The sequence below is a fragment of the Centrocercus urophasianus genome, unplaced genomic scaffold (assembly GCF_019232065.1).
Source record: "Centrocercus urophasianus isolate 14NV4802_14NV808 unplaced genomic scaffold, USGS_Curo_1.0 seq_10, whole genome shotgun sequence".
Lineage (NCBI taxonomy): Eukaryota > Metazoa > Chordata > Aves > Galliformes > Phasianidae > Centrocercus > Centrocercus urophasianus.
Genome location: NW_024884142.1, coordinates 89,545,389 through 89,571,256, shown reverse-complemented (window position 1 = coordinate 89,571,256; position 25,868 = coordinate 89,545,389). Strand labels below are relative to the sequence as shown.

General features: G+C 41.3%; 1 protein-coding gene across 4 annotated transcripts in view; it reads right to left on the bottom strand.

Moving 5' to 3' along the window:
* Positions 1–25,868, bottom strand: part of PLCB1 (phospholipase C beta 1) — a 369,568-nt gene that overhangs the window by 174,831 nt on the left and 168,869 nt on the right. The window lies entirely within an intron of this gene.

The following is a 25,868-nucleotide window of genomic DNA, read 5'->3' as shown; positions in this document are numbered from 1 at the left end:
TGCAAATGATAGAGACTTTAGTGGATTTTAAGAAACTTTGCAGATTTGGCTTTCACAGCATCTAGTGTTAACCACAAGCCAACTTTTCGTAGTTGTCACACAGAAAAGTAGACTTTTTCTGTAATTGTAAATATCTGGGCCTCATGCATAGATTGCCAGAAGGAAGGCCTAGAGTGAGAAGGAACTCTTCAAAAGCAATACAGCAAGAGAGAAAAAGCAGAGGAAAAAAATCCAGAGTGCCTGAAAACCTTTAATGCTTTCCAACCTGAGCTGAAAATTTCCTGGTATGGCAGTGACCAGCAGCTCAAGCCCCTGGGCACCCCTGTGCCCCAGGGTGCAGGGCAGACATGCCCACAGCCATAAAAACTTAAAGGTCAAGAGATAAGAGTTTTGTGGGTTTTTAAAGGATTGTTTTCTTTTAGTAGGACAATATCCAAGGGAGGTTCTTCCCCCAAATCAACAGTATTCATTAAACAATAAAAACCATTCTGCATCAGAAACAAAGCTCACAGAAGGCAATAAAACTGTCCACTAGTCACAAATCAGGAAGTTTAAAGCAATACAGACAGCAATAAAAGTGTTTGAATGTTATTTCTAAAAACTTCATAGCCAAAGCAGTACAGTAGCTTTGCCTTAGCACACAGTTCAAGTAGTTGCTTGTTTATTTATTTCTCCTTCATTCTACAGATGAATGGGATGAAGCAAGCAGGTAGGACCAGTGAGGCACGATGTGCCTAGCAGCTGCAGTGTAGGCACCCAGTGCTCACCTGCCTGCACCCTGCAGTGCTCTCAGGGATAGCAGCGTTCAGCATGGGATCACTGGCTGCTTCATGTGGTACAACAGCCTGCAGAGCCAATGCAAAACAAAACCAAAAGCTTCCCAGCATATAAACTGATCTATGTCACTGGGCTGCAAAGATTAGAACTCCGCATCTGAGCGGAAAACAGGGAGTTTCTCAGCAGCTTTACTCATAGTGGCTAAAAGGAAGTCCGAAGCAAGACACCATTTGTTCCTACAAATAAAAGCTTCCATTTGTAAAGCACAAATTTCAGCAGAGAGTAGGCTTTTGCATGCAGTGGGCCTGATGCTGCTCTCTAAACCCTCTCTGGGATGTTGACACCCCAGCAATTCACCAGGCTCTCAAAGCAACCGCTGTGCAACTCCGCATTAGGCAGAGCCAGAGAAGCCATGACCACAGCCATCTGGAAGCCGTGCTCAATAAGGACATTTTTCAGAGACACTTATTTCCCACACAGAGAATAAGGTTTATTTGTCTTTGCAGAGGTTAATGCTCTGTTCTGCTTCCCTTCTCTCCCAGTGAATAAATTGCGATTCAGGCACCGTTGCACCCATGGTTACAAAACAGGCAGACAGCTCCTCAATGAATGACTAGGGAAAGTAAAGAAAAAAGAAGTTTTAATGAAAGAAAATATCTAGAACAGATACAATATTACTGCTTTCTGCAAGAAAAAGAAACTTCTCTCAAATATTCTATGGGAACTGAAATGTAATAGCGTTTTTTGCAGTGTTGTGGCACATCCTAATACACAGAGACCCAACAAACTAAAGGCCGACTGTGGAAGTGCTTCACATGCAGAACAACGGAAGGGATGCTTTGTTCGGGAACAAGCTGCTACTTAGAGTTGGTGCCTCGGAAGCTCCTCACCGAGAGATGCCAGCACTTCTAGAATTTAAAAAAGTAGTGACTTCGAACATCTGCAGATCTTTACGGATCTGAGTTCCTTCTAAAATGTGCACTGTAATTTTATTCGGGAAAAATAGACTTGAATGTCAATCTGACCGCTGAAACCCTTCAAAGAACAGAAGCTTCTTTAGGTTGGTAGAATATTCAAAGACACCTTAAGGGGATAATGTCAGATAAAGCTGTTGCAATAATAAGCACTGAAAGCAGTATTTTTCAACAGGACAAGGACAATAGATTCAAACTAAAAGATGGATATAAGGAAGAAGTGTTTTACAATCAGGGTGGTGAGGTACCAGAACAGGTTGCCCAGAGAGGTGATGGGTGCCCTGTCCATGGAGTCACTGGGATCTGAGCAACTTGGCTGAGCTGCGGGTGTCCCTGTTCATTGGGAGTTGGACAAGATGAGCTTCTAGGGTCCCTCCCAACTCAAACAATTCTACAACACTATTTGATGCCAATAAAGATAATCCTAGGTAATCCAACTGCACTGAGTGAAGAGGAATTGAATCGGGCAGCATATAAAACATATAGTTAATATACATGTATATAAGTAACAAAACTCCTTTTTTTTTTTGGTATTTTTATTAAAATTTTTTTTTTTTTTTTTTTTTTTTTTTTAAAGGGGGGTGGGGCAACAAAAGCATAAAACAAGTGGGCTGAATGTGTATGGGTCTCCAAGGCATCTCCTACAACTCACATACTGCATCTTTGTGCTGCTGAACAGAACTGCTCCTGGGGAAGTTTGCAGCCATTGGTAACACTGAACAAAAGCATAAGAGTAAACAGAGTAACTTAGCAAGTATCAAGAACTTCAAGACTCATAAGAAATTCAGAGGAATCACACATAATCACAGAATTGTAGGGGTTGGAAGGGACCTCCAGAGATCATTGAGTCCAACCCCCCTGCCACAGCAGGTTCCCTACACCAGGTCGCACAGGTAGGCATCAGGCGAGACCTGAACATCTCCAGAGAAGGAGACTCTACAGCCCCCCTGGGCAGCCTGTTCCAGTGCTCCGTCACCTCACTGTAAGGAAGTTCTTGCGCACATTTGTGCAGAACTTTCTATGCTGCAGCTTATGTCCGTTTCCCCTTGTCCTGTCTCCACTCACCACTGAAAAGAGTCTGGCCTCACCACTCTGCCCCCACACCTCAGATATTTATAGACCTGGATCAGGTCCCCTCTCAGTATTCTTTTCTCAAGGCTGAACAGACCCAGCTCACTCAGCCTTTCCTCGTAGGAGAGATGCTCCAGGCCCTTCACCATCTTTGTGGCCCTTTGCTGAACTCTTTCCAAGAGATCCCTGTCTTTTTTGTACTGGGGAGCACAGAACTGAACACTGTACTCCAAATGAGGCCTCACCACGGCAGAGCAGAGGGGAAGGATCACCTCCTTTGACCTGCTGGCCACGCTCTTTTTAATGCACCCCAGGATGCCATTGGCCTTTTTGGCCACCAGGGCACCACTGCTGGCTCATGGCCAACCTGTCATCCACCAGCATGCCCAGGACCCTCTCTGCAGAGCTCCTCTCCAGCAGCTCATCCTCCAACCTGTACCGTTGCGTGCAATTATTCCTCCCTAAGTATAATACTCTACACTTGCTTTTGTTGAACCTCATCCGGTTTCTTACTGCCCAGCTCTCCAGCCTGTCTAGGCCTCGCTGAATGGCAGCATGGAGAAAATGTGTTCATCTCCACAGAGAGAGCCTATCAGAAATCCAAATAGTAAATGGCACAGCAGAGAAATACAAAGACTAAGCCAATATCCATGATGAGGTTATCCTAGAGTCCTTACAACCAAACCCCTCAATAAACCCAGGAAGGTACGGGATGCACCCCACAAATACCTGCAGAGAAATCTGAAACCAACCATAATCAGACACCTAAAACTGTATGTCAGAAAGCTGAATTACATGAACCAACCTCACTTTCAGATCTCATTGCTGTTATCTTTTTAATTAGAGAGAAAGGTTAATAAAATCCAGCAGAAATACATTTATTACACTTCAAAGACAAGACTTTGCTAAATTTACCTCCAGTTTCATCCTGCAGTTAGTGACTAATGCAGAAATAATAACCTGTAGCTTGAGAATCATTTTTTTTTAGTAATAAATACAGAAAGGTATTGCACAGAAATTCTCCCCCAGGGACTGCAAATTTATACTGCAATGATTAAAGTCAACAACAGTAACAAAGATTTCACAGCTTTCCAAAATCCTGTTGATTCTTTCAGGCAAAGTCCTCAAAGTAATAAAAGCAAATCAAGTTATTGTCTTACGGGGCAACGCAGGGCTGGATTGTTACAAATAATACTAACAAACCCAAAGCTTCTTCAGCTGACTCCTTGGATGGCCTCCGAAAATCTCCATTTCTTTCTTTCTTCTCAACTGATCTAGGTTATTTTGCTTCAGTTTCTCCTGAAGATGAACATTTAGGCAGCAATCACACTCCAGACTGAACACTGGACCTAGTACAAGTTCCGGGCTAGGCTCCAATCTGGTATCTTTCTTAGTGCTGAGTAATTTCATTCTTTCAATGAGGTATAATGGATAACTAGATGGAATCAGCAACACAAAGGGAAATCTACTATCTGCCAAACAGCTTGCTCAGGACTGAATTTTTCATTGACAGAGTTTCATAGCAGATCAATACAGAGCTGCAGCCACGCTGAATTATCTCCTGTCTAAATATCTTCAGACTAGGAAGAGTGGCACAAAGATAATTATTTTGACTTACAAATGTCATCAGAGTGGCAATGAATCTCAGTAACCAAGACTTTATCATACTATCCTCTGCAACCTCGTGCTATGTATAAGTTCTTGTCCTGGGGCCCTCTCACAGGAACTGCTCAGCACAGTAGGATAAGCCACAGAGACACAAGTTACATGAGCTGCAAAACCTAAAAGATCAGGCAAAAGCATCAGTCACAGCAGATCAGAAGTAAGACTGTAGGATAAGAATTTATGGTTATACAATGTCGGTCAGCAAAGGACTGTATCTGAAGCACACTGCAAAGAAAATGCTGTTAGCTAAAAAGTGTGACCACCTGTGGGGTGAGAAGCAGAGAACATGTTCTACACGGTGGTAAGACACTGGAACAGGCTGCCCATAGAGGCTGTGGATGCCCTTACCCTGGACACTTTCAAGGCCAGGCTGGATGAGGCTCTGAGCAACCTGGTCTAGCAGGAGCCCTCCCTGCCTATAACAGGGGGTTGGAATGAGGTGGTCTTAAAGATCACTTCCAACACAAACCATTATATGATTCTATGATTATGACAGGGCTTGGAAAAGACTCTGGTAATGGCAAGTAAAAGAAGATAGCTATGTTTTGGGGTCTAAATTAATCCACACTTTCAGGTCTAACTTGGGGAACTGAAGAAGTTTGCGATCAGTATCTTGTCCATTTTAACTTGCTCAGTGCATCTGCTACTATCAACATCATGCCCACAGCACATGGATCTATTCTCTGCTACAAAGAATGAAGCCTCCTGTGCAGCAGCCAGCTGTACGATAAGCATGCTGGTGACATTACATCACTGAAAGAATTCAAAGGAAATTCAATAAACTCCAATTTAATAAATTCAATATCCTGAGCACCTACTTCCCAAGCTTGACAAGGCCTAAATATACGCTGTTGATTATAAATGCCTAAAAAGTACACAGCAGTAAAATGATGTTTATTCAGTGATGTTTAAATTATGACTCTAATCTTATTCATTTTCTCCCTCCCAAAAGAAGCAAACGTGTTGTTTCTCATGTCCCTGTGCCAGCCCACCAGAACTGCGTCAGCAGCACATCTGTATGCACTCGACAGCGGTGCTGCTGGGCACTGACAGCTGTCAGGCCACTGCTGAGCACTCAGCACCACAGAAATCAGTACACTGCATTTGTAATTTCTCTACTCAAATTTCACCAGACTCTATTTAAAATGGATTGCAATATCATAAAGGAAGGGATAAAACTGGAAGATAAGAGAAACAAAGTAAAAAGGACATAAATTAACAACCTTGTGTACAACAGCAATTCTGCTGTTGCAATATCCCCCTATAAGATGCTCAAATAAGGCTCTAGGATGAAGCTGTGAGCCACTTCCAGCAGTAGGTCTCAACTAATCTCCACATACAACGGAGCACAATATTTACAGCCCGTTCAATATCTTCCCTGTTTTTGTAATCCTACTTTCCTACAGAGTGCATGTCTGCACTTCAACCCTCAGATACTCAGATTCCTGTTTAGCTCCCAATCTCAATCATCTCTTCTGACAACACATTTCATTACCTATAGCTTAATATAAAACGTGTGCTGACCTGCAGCTGTCAGTTCTGATTTTTCTTATTCTGCAGTGGCAGAAAAAGCAACAGTGCACACCCACGACAGTCTGATCCCTTGTGGTAATCCACCTGTGGTAAGCTATACTGTTTTCTTACCGAAAGCCCAGGGGAAAGCAGGTGAAACCCAGTCATTGATCCAACAAGTAATTTGTGGCTTCACTTGACAAGGATTAATTAATATTGGAGGAGAAATAGGAGCAGGAATAGTAAGTGGCAGGTCTCCCCGAGGGAACTGATAAACCAGAGAGACGCATTTCTCAACTAGCAGGCACAAGAACAAACCACTGAATTTCTCTAAACTCAGGACTATGCCTTAAGGCCACAGCTTCAGCTCCCCATATGTAGAAGTGGCTGCTGATGGACTCTTCCAAAAGGGCAATTAGTTTAGAGCAAGCCATCCTGTGGGCACCAGGCACCCTGCTCTGGCACCCATGGTCTACAATCCTTCACATGTCCCCAGCAGCTGTGGCCAGGAGAGCAGTACACCAAGGGGAGTTAGGCAGCCAACCAGGCTGTCCATGAAGTGCAGGACATGACTCACTTTGTGACTGCAGTGAGTGGCTTTGTCCCTATGTGCATGCCTTTGCCTCTGGGCATGAAGATGGGACATCTCCATCACCTCCAGGGAGCAGCAATGTCCTCCTGTTTCACCCTGGCCAGGTTTAGCAGAGAAAGTCTTCAGGTTTCTGAGGCCAGGACTAAAGCTGAAAGAGTAAATAGTCAAACCAATGAGACTCTTTCCATTTTATCTTTCTCAGAACTAAGCATTATTTGCAATTTAACTACATACAACTATTTAAAAGCATAATAAGGTGTCCTTCCTTAAAACCTGCTATCACACCAAAGCTGGCAGGTACTCTCCAGAGGGTGCTATAAATCTACTAGTTGGCATTCTAAAGAAAATGCTTTTCTTCCATCTCTGAAGTGCATCTGCAGGAGCTGAAGACACACCCAGAACTTCTTAGAGAAACTACAGCACAGTAACTACAAGCACAGGATGGGGATGGGCACGCACGTGCCTGGCAGCAGTGCTCTTTTCGCTTTTCCCAGTAGGTTTGCAGCCAAACTGCTACATAGAGCACCCACTTCAGTGAAAAGTCATATCAAATTAGACAACTGAGTTATCCTGCAACTAAATGAGAACTATTTATCCAAAATACACAATATCTGGTTTTCTCACTGTAAATCAGTGAAGTCTTCTAAACTTGAGCTCCATGTTAGGCCAGTATAAATGCTGGCTGAAAGTTCAAACAATACAATAATGAGACAGATTTTTTTGTAACCTTTAAAATGAACTCTTGCTCTTAATGAACTTTCATCATTTTCAAATTATTTCAGTAATTTATTCTACCCACAGTTGTTGTAGTACACGATGGAGGTTGTATTCATGAAGTTGCATTCTGAACATAGGAACTTGTAGTTATACACAGCTTGCCAGTGCAATATTTAGACTTAATAAAGGCGAAAACAGCAATCAGTCCTGAAGTTTACAATCAAGCAGAATCCCATTACTGACTCAATATCAGACTTCTAAGGAACCAATTTCAGGTTGATAGTGGTGTCTTACAAAGACAAGGAAAGAAAGGCCGCAGACAGAGGGTGGTCATCAATGGCTCTACGTCCAGGCGGAGGCTGGTAACAAGCAGCATCCCCCAGGGGTCTGTCTTGGGACCGGTGCTCTTTAACATCTTTATCAATGACATCAATGACGGAATCGAGTGCACCCTCAGCAAGTTTGCTGATGACACCAAGCTGAATGGTGCAGTTGACACGGTAGAAGGAAGGGATGCCATTCAGAGGGACCTTGACAGGCTGGAAATTTGGACTTGGTGAACCTGATGAGGTTCAATAGAGCAAAGTGCAGCGTTTTGCACTTGGGCTGGAGGAATCCCAGGCATCCATACAACTGGAAGGAGTGGTCCTAGAGAGCAGCTTTGCAGAGAAGGACCTGGGGGTCTTGATAGATGAAAAGCTTAACATGAGCCAGCAGTGTGCCCTTGCAGATCGGAAAGCAAATGGTATCCTGGGCTCCATCAGAAGAGGGGTGGCCAACAGGGACAGGGAGGTAATTGTCCCCCTCTGCTCTGCTCTTTTGAGGCCCCATCTGGAGTACTATGTTCAGGTCTGGAGCCCCCAGTACAAGAAAGACAGGGAGCTGCTGGAGAGGGTCCAGAGGAGGCCGCGAAGATGATCAGCGGACTGGAGCACCTCCCTTGCAAAGACAGGCTGAGGGAGCTGGGCTTATTCAGCCTGGAGAAAAGAAGACTGCAGGGTGACCTCATTGCAGCCTTTCAATACCTAAAGGGAGCCTACAAACAGGAGGGGAATCAACTCTTTGAAAGGGTTCATAACTGCAGGACAAGGGGAAATGGTTTTAAGTTGAGGGAGGGAAGATTAGGTTGGATGTCAGGGGGAAGTCCTTTAGTGGTGAGGTGCTGGCACAGGCTACCCAGAAATGTTGTGGATACCCCGTCTCTGGAGGTCTTCAAGGCCAGATTGGATGGGGCCTTGGGCAGCCTGGTCTAGCATTAAATGTGGAGGTTGGTGGCCCTGCATGTAGCAGGGGGTTTGGAGATTCATGATCCTCGAGATCCCTTCCAACCCTGACCATTCTGTGATTCTATGATCCTTACAAATCACAGAGGAAGGGAAGTTCAGCCACAGGGTGTGCAACTTCGGCACTGCAGGACGCACAGTGAAACTGTTGGATTTTAACCAAACAGGACAGACTGCTCCTCTACTGGTAGAACCACTAAAACATGAACCTAACTCACAACAGATCCCAACCTGGGTTTGTATCCAGCTTTGCTAGGGTGAGGCCCAGAGAGGCAATGTGCTCTCAGCTGGTGCTCTAGCCTCAGCTACCACAAAGGGACCTGAATGTTTTGCCTGACTTGGGATTCAGGATTAGACCTCAGGGGAAGAGAAGAAGGTAGTTACTGTCTTCAGATGAAAAGAGCTGAAATTGCTCAAAGGCAGGAAAAACACCTCACTATTTCATCAGTTGTGCAACTGCAGAAACATCTGACAGAATATATATTTTTCTGAAGAAAATTTCAGCTCTCTGGAGATTCAGCTTTTTCTGACAGCATCTACATTAACTGGTTTGGGCTGTTCCAAATTACATCCCAAGTACCTAAGAAAAGAGAATGGCAATACCAAAGGGCAGAGGCCTTTGTCACCACTGGAGGAAAGCACTGTTGCACAGGGTTTGAGCTCATCGTGAAGTGAAATGGGGACAGAACCCCCAGCTACTGCTGGAGAAGGCCAGTCCATACACCAAGCACATACACACCTCCACCTATACGAGGGGAAAATAAATTTTATTCACTGTGTTTTCAACTGCACCTTCTCTCTTACCTGTTTCAATTCATGAAACAGACACATGAGGAAATGCAACACAAAAGCTATGGCTGAATGAACTTGCTGTTATGCATCTCCTCCCAGCAGCATCACATCGGCCTCTGCTTGGTACATGCTTTACACACATGTATTTCGCTTGAGATATGGCCCTCTGTGTAATCCCACACACCAAGTATTTTCTGCACTGTGCACCTGACTTCCTTTAAGAACACCAGTCAGTTTAACTAATTGGCTGCCTCAATAATTAATGGATCTTTGTGAAACACCTTCATCTTGTTTAACATGCATTCCAATCTTCATCAGGCAATGAAAAGATGGATTTCATGTCACAGAGCAAGATGGAATATAAATGAACAGACATAGAAAGAGCAACACTGGGAAAACAAAAAAAAAAAATAACAGAAGAACAAATCCTAGCTTTTTTTCCCCTGCATTTGTATTGAATTCTTTCATTTACCTTTTTTTTTTTTTTTTTTTCTTTTAAGTTCAGGAGTTTTCACACAGTAGAATTCAGACCACAGTTTAGCAGCAGACTTCATACGTACATGTCTCTCCCTAACTTGAAAAATATATAATAAACATCTTCTAAAGTAACTTCCAGTCACTCTTCAAAATTCTGTATCTGCCCACTGAGGACGACAGATGCCCACTGCGATTCCTGCAAGCGTCTGCTCCTTTTGCCATGAAAACACCTTTGCAAATTTAAACTTAAATCTCAAAATCCCTTATGTGCATGGATCACAGCTGGAAGCAGACTGCCTTGGCCCAGAGTGTTTTTGGATGCACACAGATCAAGCACCCCTCGGGGTCAGGCAGAAGCTGTAAAGCAGTTTCTCATCCATCCGTTTGGCTGGGTGCCCTTTTGCGGCTGCGCTTCATTTTGCTGCTGGGAGTTCTGGCATTTTGGAGAACCTCAAGGCTCTGATCATGCGATTCAAATGCAACCCCCGACTTGTAGACACCCACATTGTGGGGGTGTCTGGATTCTCAGTTCTAGCTCAGCTTTCTTTCTGATTTTCACATTATATAATGCATCTATTTCAGTCTGTACCTTCAAACAGTGAAACTAAGATAAGCTACACTTCATGAATGTGTACCAAGTAACTTCTGAATGCTCATGTTCACAACATATTCTAGCCTTGGAACAAAGCAGGAACATTTCACTCTATCCAGTCACCTCTCTCAGGCACACGTGTCAATATCACACAGCAAACTTATCTTCCCGTGTTTGCTTTGACCGTTTTCTGTCATCTGGATACTGATGATGGCAGGCTGGCTCGCAGACTTGATCCGGGCACTGACATGCAGTGAACGTGAGCATGATCAGCATCCATCCTGCTAATGCCCTTTATCTGCACCAACTTCAGCTGGTGCTTTTGACATCCATTTCTAGAAGCAAAAAATCTACCAATCGGTTGCAACGACAAAGTGGGAGCCAGTTAATGGCTTTAGCTCCCACTTTTCTTGTAATTACAGTTTTAAGAACAAGTACCTGATTTTTTTTTCCTATGTAAGCATAAATCATTTTATTTTAAATAAAAATTGCAGATAGGCATTAATATTGTAATGCATGAAATCCACAGTGTGTAATGTAGGCTATTGCTAAGATTCATTCCATATCCCCACTGTATTTCTCAACCTTAACCTTTCTTAAAGTTTTATCTCCATTCTTTTATTCACAGAGATCAATCTGTGGGCTTTTTCATAGGAAAAAATAATAAAAAAAGCTTCAAATTAAAATTAAAATGCTTGATAAAACAGTAACTGGAAATTACACTTAAAAAGCAGCACTTTTCTATTTTATTCACAGTTTGGCTTTGAGAAGAGAAAGCTTGCCAATTTCTTTTCAGTACAACCTATTGTAATGTTGCTGATTTAGAAAAAAAAAATACTTAATTTTTCAGAACAGCTGCTAATAGGGAAAAGTCAACAATCCCTACCAGCAAAGAGAAAATAAAATGCTCTCTCCTCTGGCTCTCAGTGGACACAAATATTATTTGTTTCAATGACAAATGGCTTAGAGAAATGCTCTTTGGATCTGTTTCTTGGAAGGACTTTTGTCAGGTAATGTTTTAAAGTGTTCTGAAGTGTTTTGTGCTATGCAGTCTATCCCATCCATTGTCTTGTACATAATGAAAACATCCACTTTCATCTGTAGAGCAGAAGATACTTTTAAAGTTAATGGGATTTGACAAATGACACCTTCTTCCCCAGTTTTCCTTAGCCTGACATGGTGATCACACATCTCCCTCTTTTCCCAGGGGAATATCCATTTCTGCTACCTTGGAGCCCAGAATACTTTCACCTGCCAGTTGATATTAAGCCACAGTCTGACAGCAGAGGAAACAAAATAAAACGAATGTGCACCATTCAGGAGCAACTGGAAATACTCCTAGAGAGGAGAGATTAGCACAAGAATGCTGATCATTAAGTGCTATACAAAACATTTTGCAGCACCGGTCCCTCATATTTTGCCTGTATCTATGCTATGAAAACGTCCTCTGTTTGCCTAACTATCTTTCATACTTTGTGAGGAAAGGGATTCAATGCATTTTACAATGCTTTAACACACTCCAACCTGAAGGACTGTGTCTAATATCATGCAGTACAGTGATTACAAGCAGAACCACATGCTTCCCTGGAATCAAGCAACAATGGCTCTTGCTGAACCCAGCTGGAAACAGTCACCCACATTATTTTACTGAAAACGGAGAGAAAAAAAAAAACAAAACAACAAAGCCAACAACCAAGTCTTATAGCCAGGTACAGCTCTTTTGCAGGACACTGAGTGTGCTCATGAAGTTAAAAGCTACACTCTTGGGAGATATGATGTGCCTTGAGATCCTGTGTCCCTGCTTTCCACAGGAACACGTCCATCTGCTTGCATGAACCATCGCCCAGAGCCAGATTGCAAAGAGCCTCAAGGGCTGGGGAATTCAGGCCAATTAATTTATCTGGCAGTAAAATGGCACAGACAATCATACAGGGAAAATTCAAGAAACATTTTATCAAGGAATTCAGATCAGGAAAGCCAGATCTCTTGAATGCTTAGCCTGATGTCAGCTTTCCAATGAAGTTTGCTATAAAACTTGACCATGAGGAGAACATTCCTGCATTCAACAAGGTATAGTTCAATCTCTCTCAAGAGGCAGGGGTTGGGGTTAAGCAAGATTCCAGTAGCATTCACCTCCTGTGAGTCTCCACAGTGGGACTTTCAGCACAGTCCAACAGGGGAAACCCTGACCTCTGACTTGGCCTTAAAAGACCATTTGCGTGCACTCAGGAAAGCTTCACTCCAGACTGGATGTGGAAAAGACATTGCATGTATTGCTGTCACAAAGCAAACAAGTTCTGAACCTTTCTACTTAGCAGACATCTCGGTTTCCACACTACAGCACATGTTAAAGCCACTTGTTCCGCAGCAGCAGCAGCAGCTGCTAATGCTATTTTCTCAGCCCTGGCAAAGCCAGCGAATGGTGCTAGTAGGCATCTGTTCCGGCATGATAAGAAGGCACAAAAGTTTGTCTGTATCCAGTAAAATGAACCACTTTGCTAGCACCATTCAAAACACAGGAAAAGAGCAATGGGTGGAGAAATGAAAAGAACAGGGAGAAGAAAACCAGTCTGAAACTCCTAACTACATGTAAGGAATAATGTAGGGCTCAGAAACCCTCACATGGACACAGCTCTCGAGGTGGCTCATGGGTTCACATCCATGGCAGCCCAACTCAGAAATCCCCCAGCAGGAGGGCACAAAGGTTCCACACAGGACACCTCAGTGTCAAGGGCTTCCAGCCAAGGCACATGGGTTAATTTTAAGCAGAAAGCATGTATGTATATGTGTATATACACATTTCAAAACACCTCAGATCATCCTGTTTCCTCCTGTCTCTTGGTGGTCCCTCTGAGGCTCTGCTCAGCCCTCAGGCCCAGCAGGCTCTTGCAGAAGCTGGCAATGAGCTTGTGGTGTGAGCACCAGGGTTTTGTTGCTACCCTCTTTGTTTGACAAATGCTGGGAACATTTTCTCTGACTGTCATAAAGCATGTGTGTTCATTCAGAAACAGATCGTTCAGACAACTATTCAGGTTGCTTGGAAATACATATTCAACAGGAGACAGGAAGCTCCTGTTCTTAAAAGGCAAATCTGAATTCATAAATAGTTGTGAAGTCACACATATCTATCTGGTAAGGATCTGCAATTGGCAATGACTTTTTCAAGCTGTTAGTGTTGAGAAGGTAAGGCATTTGAAGGGCCTCAACTACATGATGTATTTTCTTTTAAGGAAACAATCTTTCTCTCCTGGAAACATCAGACGTAATACAAGCAGGAACAAAAACTACAATGAAGAGAAGACTCAGTATCCAAGGAAGCTGCAGAATAAAATTCAAATCATTTATGTATATTTTCTTTTCTGGTCAAAATAAAATAGTAATTTGTCCCATTCCCTTCAAAGGGATCAATTAAGTGCAAAGTTAAGCAGTAAATATGTCCAGGAATGGAAATGTTTATGCAAATTGAAAATGAATTGATCAGTTCAGCCAGTCAACGTTACAGACAGCACCAGTGAAGACAGAACTGATGGTACTGTCTGAATAAAAGATGAGATCATTCCTTGATCTCCATGACTGTCATTCTTGATCAGTCTATAAATAATATCCATTCCCATTGTATCTCGGAGTTGTTTGAAGTCATGCTACACCTCAGTATGTGTAAGCTGAATATCACTCCATCTGGAAATACATTCCAGAGGAAGCAATTTTCTTCACGTAAAAATCGTAATCCTACGAAGTCTCCAGGAAAAGATTTTGCCTACTTCAAAGCAGACCATACTTCATGCAAAATGTGGTAATGGTTATCCATCCCTCCTGTGCATTAAACATATGCATTTTATCAAGGTCATGAAATGAGATACACTTGGAAAATTTATTTAAAGATTTTTCTCTATCACTCTGTAAGTCTGTACTTACTGTGAACATGAAGAATGTAGTAGAATTCCTTAGTTGCTAGAAAACTACATGTGAGCTGCCAAACATCATTTGTCAAACTGTCAAACATCATTTGTGGGGTTTTGTCTTTTGTTCTTAAATATGCTTTTCAGTAAGCAGCTAAAATTAGTTTGAAGCTCATCCATATAGGGAGACTCATTTTTAATGATGCCAAAGAGAAAGTGAAATGTAAAAATAATCAAGTATTTTTCATAACCGCTATTCGGTAATCCAGGCTATTAGGTAATACCAGTGTGCCCTCATAATAACCACATAGCTACTGCCTGGCATCATTAAGTAACACATTCAAAGTTGCCTACATTCTTTGAAGGCACACTTATAGGACGTACAGTGCTAATACTTGTTTTTAACATTTATAAAGACTATGTTTATCATCAATGTTAACTGAATCTCATCGTGGACTTGGTCTCCCAGAGATGGTTCCCAAACTTGAGTTGTTAATGTAACACTTCAGGTGGAGAAACAGGATCTTTCCCCCAAGTGAGACAAGGAAATCAGCCCTGAGAAAAAACTAATTGCAGGTTGATATCACATTGAGGGAGGGGGAAAGAGCAGAACAGATTGCACATACATGTTACTGACAATAACATATATTCTATTCTAATGAGATGCCTAAACCTTATCTTCAAAGCATATGTATCTTCAAAGGCTTATCAAGTAGTAGAATTAAGCAATTATGTCAATATATAGAAAGGTTAAAACAATACAATTGGAAAGCCTATTTTATTTATTATAGTAATAGAAGCCCCATGGGGTAAGTAAAGGGATGCTATTACTTTCTTTTTTGCATTTTTTTCTTGCAGGAAAGTTTTAAAAATGAGACATTCCTGCCTAAAGAGAGGGGTAAGTGGATGCAATCAGCAGCTTACTTTTTACCTGCCCTTCTCATGGCTGACTGCAGAAAAAAAGCCTGCACCTTTATTCTGCCGGTACTAATTTCAAAGCATTGTATTTTTAGAAGAAAAAAAAAAAAAGCTGTATGCCTGTCATATATTAATTAAACCCTGCTGCGATGTTTATTAGTTTGGGAATAATTATTTAATCAAGAAATAGCTGCCAAGCTTTTGATTCAGTGCTGATGAATAGATATGTTCAAAAAGACTTGAAGCCAACTGAAGTAGGAAAAAATACAGATTAATTCACAGGAATTCGAAAGCAGTGGATCAGCATAAGGACACTGACCCTGCATTTATTCCTGCTCTGAATTTGAGACCTTTAGCTTCCTTCCTGAACAAACAGCATTTTGATCTGCAATGCTCATTGGCATAACTGAGCCAAAAATAAAAAAGTACCTGAAGGAAACAAAATAAACATCTTTGCATCTCACTGACAACTTGTACTACATGCATTCATTCTTTCCACTGTTTCTACATAAACACATTCAGCAGGGAAAAAATTATATCAAGTCTACGTCCACTTGCCTTTTAAGAACTGGGTACACTGACTTCTTGACCAGTGCTAAAGCGTGAAACCCATTACATAGTGATCCACTTTGCTTCTGGAAAAGAATTCACTTTTCCTATTTCAATAAATAAAAAAATGATAAATCCCACGTGTCCTGACTTGGCTGCACACTGCAACCTCAAGCAATAACCCAGTGCAGATACTATCAGTGAGAATATATTCTATACTAAGATGTAGCTGGCTGCTCATCAACTGAAATAAAAACATCCTGTACATCATTCATTCAATTTTAAGTCCATAATTGACATCAAAATACAGTCACCTTTATTACTACTATTACAGATGAAACCGCAAGTTCCATCTTACTGCAGAAAGAGGTATACCTAAATCCAAACAGCCTGCAATCTACTGTCAGTCCTGCAATGAGTGTCAGTGGAAAGACACAGCCAAGCACAGAATTGGAATTAAAAACTCACATAATGAAAGAACAAGGAAGTTCTGAAAGATTGTAATGGAGAAGGAGGAATGACAGCTTTAGTATCAAGCTTATACAATTCCTTTATACCTAATAGTGAATGTTATGGTGGATTAAAAATGCACATGGGTACATAAATGTGTCCATGTGAGTGCATATATATATACACATACACATACACATATACATAATAAAGCAAATACATGGCTTAGAAAACAGAAGACAAGTGTCTCTGCAGATATGTTTTTAAGGGAGCCAGATCAGGGTACACACTTGGAAATGAAGGTTTTCCTTTCTGGGCAAGTTTTTCTCTGTCCTTCTAAAAGCAGAACAATGAACTGGGGAAGGTGTTGTCAATCCACCAATTTATTCACACTTCTTTAAAAAGGATAAAACTTTCAGAGGATTGATCTCTTGACAGTCCAGGCTGATAAGCCTGCACTGATTTTTTTGTGCTGCAGCAGAATGTATGAGGAAACTGTACCCAAGCATGAAACCAGACCTTCACAAGTATCTTGACGATGACAGAAGGGGTTGCTGGTGCTTTATCAACAAGCCTGTCTGTCTTCTATTGAGAGTTTTCCTTATTTTAGAAAGAGTGGGAGACTTTGTGAGCATGAACTTCAACAAAGGTTTTGTCTGTCAGAGTAAGGAGGTGTAACAGAAATGAAGGTAGGAGGAAGGCATCAGGCAGTCAAACAGTGCCTGAACACTCCTGAGCACAGAGATTTTCTCCTTCCCTAGGGAACTTGAACTCAATTATGCCACTTTGGGGGCCCTCCTGAGTATACTTGAGTGATGCCATCATTTTGAGCCTGCTTCCAGTTAATTTTGCTAAATTGTGCTTGGGAGTTTAGATTGGTTCATTTGTTTTGTTTGGTTTTGCTTGTTTATTGGATTTTTACTTTTTTGAGGTTTACATTCTAGATTTTTCTATAAGCAATTTTCCAACCAAGACAAAGCTTCCAGAGGTGGCAGTTTGCACTTGCTAACCAGCTGCAAGGAGCAGCTTTTCCCCATTGAATAGACTTAACTGGGAAGGGGAAGGGACAGAAAACACTCCAGCTCATGCATCCACCTCTGCCCAACTGCTGTCAGTGCCAGGATACCCCAGGCAGCTTTTCTAAACTTCTGAGGAACCAATTTTGGAACATAACAGTTTTCTTTTAAGACTGCTTCAGATGTCTAACTGACCTAAGGAAGGTTAAACACTTAACTACGAACTTATCCTACTAGCTCCAGGAGTAATGACAAACAGCAGCAACATGGAATAAACATCTGTGCCAAAAGCACTTCACACAGCTAGCTAATATGTGATAAGACCAAATTCTAATGAAGGTGAGAAAGTTTTTTTCATTCACATTTAATCTCTTACATAGTAAGGGATAGCTTACTGTTTCTTTTTATAGCTAGTAAGTCCTCAGACAGCCTGCTCTCCACTGAGTTCTCACTTCAAGTCCGAAAACCATTTAGCAGAGACAAGGTTTTAAGGAGTGTCTAGACCAGTCTTCACCCAGGTGTTGTCTGGGTTTACAGTTACAAGACCCAGAGGGTGAAAGGCCTGCAGAACTTTTCAGGAAAGCCAGAACATTCAGACTGATGATTAATAATACATTACATACACTTAGCATATTTGAAGAGTAGCTCTCCCAGCAAGGATTGCATGCACAAAGGTCTGGGTCCAGCCCCTCTTACTGCATCATACTTTTATTGAATTATATGAAATATATTCAGGTATGAGTTCACGCAAGAGGACATGAGGGCTAAACTGGAACAGCGTTTTATTATAGCAATAATTTTAACTCTGAAGGTGTGCACACACCGTATGGCTTTGATGAGATTTTGCATCTCAGCAGCCTTCCAGGACCAGCCACCTCTCTCTAATCCTCCACTCGCTCTTTGAACTACAGTGGATACCAGAGTACTTTCAAAGCATGCAGTGACAGCTCCAGTAATCATTCTGGCCAAGCAAATAATAAATTTCAGTATACTTCTAAGTTGTAATCTTGCAATTTTGATAAATAATCTGACTGCCAGAGATGGGGTGTCATACATAGAAGAGCATTAAAGTCTAAAGAAATGCAAGGAAATAGACTTTGGACTCGTAATAGCTTAATATCTCCAGGGAAAGAAGGCAGCATGCTGTGAACACAGCAGTGTTTTGGTTTAAAAATACAACGCACGGTTTATTAATTTTGATTAAGCTGCTTGTAGCAACTATCACTATTATCTAACTTAGACGAATTAAATGTATTTAAATTTGGCTGAATTTGCAAGCTGAGCTCAGCAATGTAGCTGTGCTATACTTTGGGATATGGACACAGACATTATTTATTTTTAAATGGTTGCATCTTATTTATTGGATTGAAAACTGCAAGCAGCTGTAGAATAGACTCAAAATAATCTTTATTTTAAAGATAGCTGAAACCTCAGCCTTATGCTGTTTCTGCTATAGGTGACATTTTTGTTTTCTGTGGACTTACCCAAATGAAATTACATTAGAAACAGGTTCTTCTCCAAAGCCTGTATCACCTCACAAGTAAAAAAGTACCACTAAAAAAGTATGTTTGTGTTGCTTTTACTCCTAGCTAAACTTTACTCGAGAAAACATCAAAAAGTATACAACATAGTAAACAATAATCATGACAGATCTCTATTTTGGTTTTATCACCAAAAGGATTACAGAAATCATTTGTGAGGCAACAGAAATGAAGTAAAAACAAAAAGAAGGAACTATGCATACTGAGCATCATATCTGATAACCTCTGCAATATGTTTGATTGCCTACAACTGGCTCCATGAAAACAACAGAACAACCTTTCCATGGCCTGGAAGGATGTCTGCCTACCTTGTAATGCTGCATTGTACTCTTCACCTTTCTGTATTTGCAGATTGATACATACCTCTCATGAGTATTTCATACAGCAAAAAGATTTATACTCAGGATTTGATACTGAGGGTGAATTTACTGAACGTTATCTGGCTGGACATGGACTACTTATACCAAATAAATACTCCTGCTTCACAGCACGGAGCCATTCTGCTGCAGTCTCTATCACTGGCTCATACCACTACTACTCTCAAACCCCAAGTCTTCACAGCTTCACTAAAGAAGATTGATACAATTTGGAAAGAATCTCACATTACACAGGTAGCGATGTAGTAACTGTAATCGAGAGGTAAAGTTTTAGAGGCACCTCTACCAAAACAATCCATACACAGTCAGCTGTTAAGTAGTCCTTATAGCAAAGCTGGCCTAGATGATAGTACTATATTGCTTAGCCTAAATAAATAAATAAATAAATAAAATTAAAAAATTCTATGCAATTCCCCAAGTGAAACCAAGAAAGTATCTGTAATACGCAAACAGCTGAAAGAAAAGGAAGAAAATCCCCAGCCACCTTCTCTCCCAAAAAATGAAAACATTTTCCTCAGGACTGCTGCATGTATTTGGAGGGTACTGTCAGGACCAAGTAAGGATAAAGAACAACTCCCCCTCAGTGTGATCCTCTCTAAAATTCTACTTGTCCCTGTTAACATCCTATGCTCAAGTGGCCTTTCCTAGGATTAACGTAAATCCAGCAATGGTGCCTACATAAGTGCTGCATGCTGCTTACACGAGCTGCTGATCAACCACGATGTCTGTGAGCATGCCAAAAATCATTGCAACAAGTCAGGCAATCCACTTCATGCAGGTTATCTCAGGCTGCACCTCCCAGATCACTGCTTCTGTGCACTGAGTTAGAGCCAAAGCACAAAATCTTAACGTGTGTTACTCCCTGCAGCTACAGCCCTGGGAAACAGAGAAAGCAGCCAAAAGCTCTCCTGGACAAAGGCAACTCTGCTGATTTCAGCTTCATGTTTTTATTACCGAGGGACTTGGCTCTGGTTTTCTAACTGGCATACAGGCCTGTGAAAAGCTTTCTCCCTCTTTCCAAAATAGTTATTTTAACCTCAGAAAGAATAGGACTCTTCCACGAGTAAGGGCTACAGACTTGGATGCCTTAGCATTTCCCAAGGAGTTCCAGATTCTAAAATAAATTCTCTCTCTAATGCAGCCATTTCCTGGTCTCAAACCAGAGCCCAGCATGTTGCCGTGTGCACTGCAGAGATGCATGAGAGGAGTGTGCCTCTGGGACCCAGATTCCTCTTTTGATTTGCTATATATACCATTCTAATTACAATCTAGTGAAAAATGTGATAGAGGCACTTGAAGTGTAAGTGCAACTTGATAGAAAGCATGAGAAATACTGTCATACATAACCCATTCTGAACAGCAAATTTCTCCTCCGGAGCAGTACTGCAGGTGTCAGCGATCTATTTCCTTTAGTAACCACACAGTATATCCTGTCATTTCAGAACATGTAGAAGAGTCAAGCTTTAGAAAAGTAATAGGACAAGAGAAATGGAGAATGAGCATAAGTGGTCAAGGCCTAACGAAAGCAACTGATCTTGAAAGATAATTTTCAGATATTTTAAATCAGCTTCACTCCATAAAAGTCAGGGAAACCATAATAATTATATCAGAGAATCAATCATAGTTATTTATGTTGTACAAAAAGAGTGAGACAGAAGAAATGTACATTCAGTTTAAATGTGTGCTTGCCTTTAATCGTGGAGGTGCTGAAAGTCTGATCACAGAATCATAGAGTCATCATGGAGTAGCTTGGGTTGTGTATGAGAGCTGCTGAATCACAGCCTGAACCTTTGATTGACCATCTGAGGCGAGCAATGAGGCAGCCCTGGGAGCACAGGCGAAGGCAATTCACCTGTGCTGCTGGAAGAGGTGGAGCCTGGCTGCACCTCTCCGAGACCCATTTACAAGCTGACTATGGGTGGGGAAGGATCTCTTCTGGAGATTGCTCCTCTTGGAGTCTTCTCAGCAAGCCCAGGACAAGGGTAAGCTTTCCGTCCATTCTTCTTTAGCAAAATAAACTGTTTAGCCTAATTTTCTTGTCTATTTCTTAATGCTAACATCTGTATATTCACTGATTATACAGGTAACAAAGATCTCCTAGTTCCACCTCCCTGCCAGGAGCAGGGCTGCTAACGATGAGATCTGTACAAGATTCAGGACAGGACAGCTTCTGTTATCACATTCCATACAGTAGTTCCTAAGAATAAGCTGCCTGCAATATTCATAGCTCGACACGCCAGTGAGTATTTCCAAGGAACATTTTTACTGTTGGTCAGGCAGTTGTATCCCCTATTGTGTAACTATTATGGACTTTCATACCTAAATGAGAACAAAAAACTCGAGAATAAATATCTGGTTTTATTTAAAAGTATTTTAGTAGAATTTTATCAAAACAACTTACTTGGGCTGCTGCTGCTACATAATAGCAATTGATTTTTTCATCCCCATTTTAATTTTAATTTAATTTTAAGTTAACTCCTACTTCTTTTCCTACATAGAAAGGGGCATGGCATTTGTTCTTGGAAGACCAAGTTTTGTGCTCTCTTATTGCAGTTTCTCCTTGAATCTCTGTTGGATTTTTTTTTCCTCAGTCATGAGGAAATAGGGATAATTGCACGATTTTTTTTAAATGCTACTTATGTGATGCAAAAATAAAAAATGACGAAGCTAAATATAAGCCAATGCTTCGTTTGAACTTTCTTTACACCCTCTCTGACAGCTGCACCAATCAAGCTGCACTTTTGCACACCGTTTCTCTAGAGACAGAAAATGTAAATCTACACTCAGCTGAGAGACCTCATCTTGATTAAATTTATGGAGTGAAAGAAGGAAACTTCCTTACACAAGGAAGGGAAAATGAGAATCTGTAGGGGCCAAATCACTGGCAAGCTGTGAAGGGGTGAGTTAAATATAAAAGCAAGCTTAGAAACTAGAACTCGGCCGAGCAAATGCCTAGCAACAAAATGCCACACACGACATGTTCTGCAATAGCAGAGAAACTCCAGCAGTTCTACTGCTCAGCAAAAGGAGAATTCCTGCCTCAAACATCATCTTGCTCCTGGTCTATCAAATTCCAGACAGCAAAGAGAGCTCTTGTGACATCAAAGGGAATTTCCAACATCACAGCTTCTTGCTATGTATTTAGAGCAGCTGCACCTTATCCATAGCCACTGAGATACGCTTTCCTTTTCTTTGCCTGTTTTGTTCTTAACAGCAGGTAAATATTTAAGGGAACTCCTGTCATAAATTGGTGATGTTCAGGTGGCTGCTGCAGTTCCACGTGTCCACATCCCATTCATAGATGGAGATGGCAGTCAATTTCAATGCAGCTGGGAAAAAAATCCCTTGAAGTCTAAGCCAAGAGCGTCCCAGGGATAACATCATGTTGGCAAGCATGGCAGAAGCTTAAATGGCCCTTTCCTTGAATTTTGGCTCCAGGTGCTAAAGAGGGATGTGTGACTGAACCTGCACTTAATTGCTGTACGTATGGATACTTTGTAGAGCTGCGTATTGAGTAGATATGAAGCTATCTGCGTGCTGACTAACATACAGTTTCATGTATATGTAACAGCCAGAATTAGGAGCTGTTATCTACATTAAGAGATGCACAGCCATTGAAATGCATACAATAATGGAAATCAAATAAAATAATGAAAACGGAAATATTCCATGGCAAAGACTTCTATGCACTTGTTAAGTAACAGATATCAACAGTTTTTCCGTTAGAAAAAAAATGCGTGAACTTTCCAAATATTAGCACCATGCCGTGAAATCCCAACAGCAAAGAGCAATTTTAGAAATTGCTCTGATGTACAAGGTGGAGATAAGCTATCGGTACATAGATTGCCACAGTTTAACATATATACAATGAAAACAAGTGTTTGAAATTGTTTGCTTGTTTGTTTTCCAAAAACATGGTAGTATCAGTCAAGCTGAAATGGTAACTAGAAAGAACAGGAAAAAAGAAATCACCAACCCACAAAGTCAGATAAAGGTCCAAAACAACATCATTCAGCTTAAGATATTGGACTGCAGTGTGTAAATGCCACCTGCAAAGCCCTCCTTTGCCACTTCTATGATGCAAAAGCACCTTCCATTTCAATTTATCATATGCTTTGAAGAATATTTTGCACAGTATACCTGTTAACATTGCTTTTTTTTCCTGTGCTGTCCACCCCTCTGTTGATGCAGCCCAGGATACCATTACAGTACAGATACCATTACAGTACAGTACAGATTTTCATCCATCAGAACCCCCAAGTCCTTCTCCACAGGGCTGCTCTCAGTGGGTTCTTCTCCCAGTCTGTACATATCTGGGATTGCAATGTCACAGGTGCCGCACGCTGCACTTGGCACACGTGCTGCCCATGCACCAGCTGCCTGCCAGCCTTGTGCCACTCCTGAGCCAGCTAGGTGGATCACCTCCTGAACCCCACACAAAAAAGCGAAAAAAAAGTTTTCTCCTTTCAGAGACTTCCCAGTAAACCTTTTCTTCTCCTTGTTTTCTTTTTGCTCCTTCTACTCCTGATGCAATAAAACCCACTGGAGGCTACAGAAACCTCTTACAGAAAGTGAACTACTGCTGAGGCTTCATCAGATACAGCACATCTGGCAGAGATGGTAAGGCAGTGAGCCATTCATTCATGTCCTACACCAGCCAGAAAAGCCTTTATAGCACCCTGAGCAGGAAAAAACCACAGTCCAGTTCCTCCTCTTTCCCTAGCTAACAGGTTACTGCTCTTCAAGGCTCCCTACTCTGCCCCAAGCCTTTAGCTTAATCCATCAATTTCAGTGCTCCATTTGTTCTAACATTTAAAGCTAAGGGTGACCAGTGACTTGGTAATGAGCAAGTAAACAAGAACACAAAGCCTCATCACAGCACAGATGAAGAGCTCCGCTGTACGGTGATAATCAAAGCATTTCTTGTCAATACAGTCCCTTGTTCAGTTTCATGTTCACTCAATGAGTTTAATGCATTCATAATTGAGTCTCTGACTCCTTGGCTATGAATAAAGCATTAGGATTGATACAAAGGTTATTTCGACCTTGAGAGCTATCAAAGACACAAGACACATTTTATCATTGGAGGAAACATTTTAAATATATTTTGGAAATGAAAAAGGTCCCACCAATGAAGCTGACAGAAAATATCAAGTGATACTTCACTCTGCTAGTAAAAAGTTTATGTTGTTTCCTACAACTGTGTTAACATAGTGATTGCTATGTAATCTGTCAGCTTGGCAACTCAGCTTATCAATCACAGCTATTTTTTCCAGCATTTTCCACCATGCCAAGTCTGTAAACACAAAAACATAAATGTTCAGTGATGTACACAAAGAATACTCACCTCACTGCAAAGCGACATCACCTATGATTACCACTGTAAAAACACAATCACACCTTTCACTTTCATAGCTTCTGTAAACTAAACAGCCAATCACAATTCCATTCAGAAAGTGCAGTTTCTAAGAATTTTTTCTGTAGGGGAAGATATTTCTCAAACAGGAACACCCTGGATTCTTTGCGATGTGGTGATGATTTTCTGTCAAGCTTTGTCATTACAGTTACTAAAGTGCGAAAAATCACATTTTAAATGCTGTGATGAAAAGCTTTGGCTTTGCTAAGTGAGATTGCTGCATGGCCACATGAAGACTGAGCATTTCACCTGGGCAAGGCTGAGTGCTGCGTACATGTACATACATTCTCTTTGACTTGAACGTGACAATCCTGATTCCAGTCTGAGAATCAGGCCCCATGTAACACGTACCACTGACAAATGACAGTGCCTTCTTAGTTAAGCTCACCGCTCCAATACTGTACGCTCTTCAAAACATTCCAAAATTAATTTATTTATTCATGAATTTATTAATGAATACACTTTTGCCATTAAAATCTAAATCCTACTGTTCTATGGAGTTTATGACCAGGAAATTAGTAATAAATTTCTTCAATACTTATAGGTTTATTTAGAACTTCAAATCTAAAAGCAATTTTCAGTAATGTGTGTGTGCGAACAAGACTTTTCCATAATAAAACCACTTATTTGAGAGAGATGATACTTGACAGAAAAACACTGCATATCACAAGAATTCTTATTATAGCAATTCCTCTGTAACTGGAGCATTAAGTTCTATAGCATTAAAAAATCTCACAGCTACTCTTTGAAGTTACTTGTGGTTATATTATGACTCTGCTGCTACTTTTAGAAAAAAATGAGGAGTGGGAATCAAGGAGAGAGACACAGTGACAGTGTCAGTGTGGCAGCCCCCTGCAGGCAGTCATGCTGCTGTAAATCAGCACCAACAGCCCACTGTGTCCCACAGCCTTCCCCGTGTCTGAGGATGCAGGGAGCCTTATCTCCTTGTAAGTCTATTCAAATGTCTTTTGCCCATGCCCAGCCCTCTGTGCATGTCTTGCAGTTTCTGCTGCCTTTGGGCACATGTTGTGACTGTGAAGCAAAGCAGGGAAGTCAGAGGAAGACAGGAAGAGGTTCCTGCCTAAAACTGGATGGTTTTTGATGTGTATTAACTGGTTAATCGCTTATGCAAGTGTTGAGGACGGACTGATGAAACAGCATTGGAGTTTAGATGGCAAGATGAAGAAAGCAGACCTAAATTTCTCCATTAAATATGTATCAGTCACAGAAATTGGGTTTCTGCCCTTCAA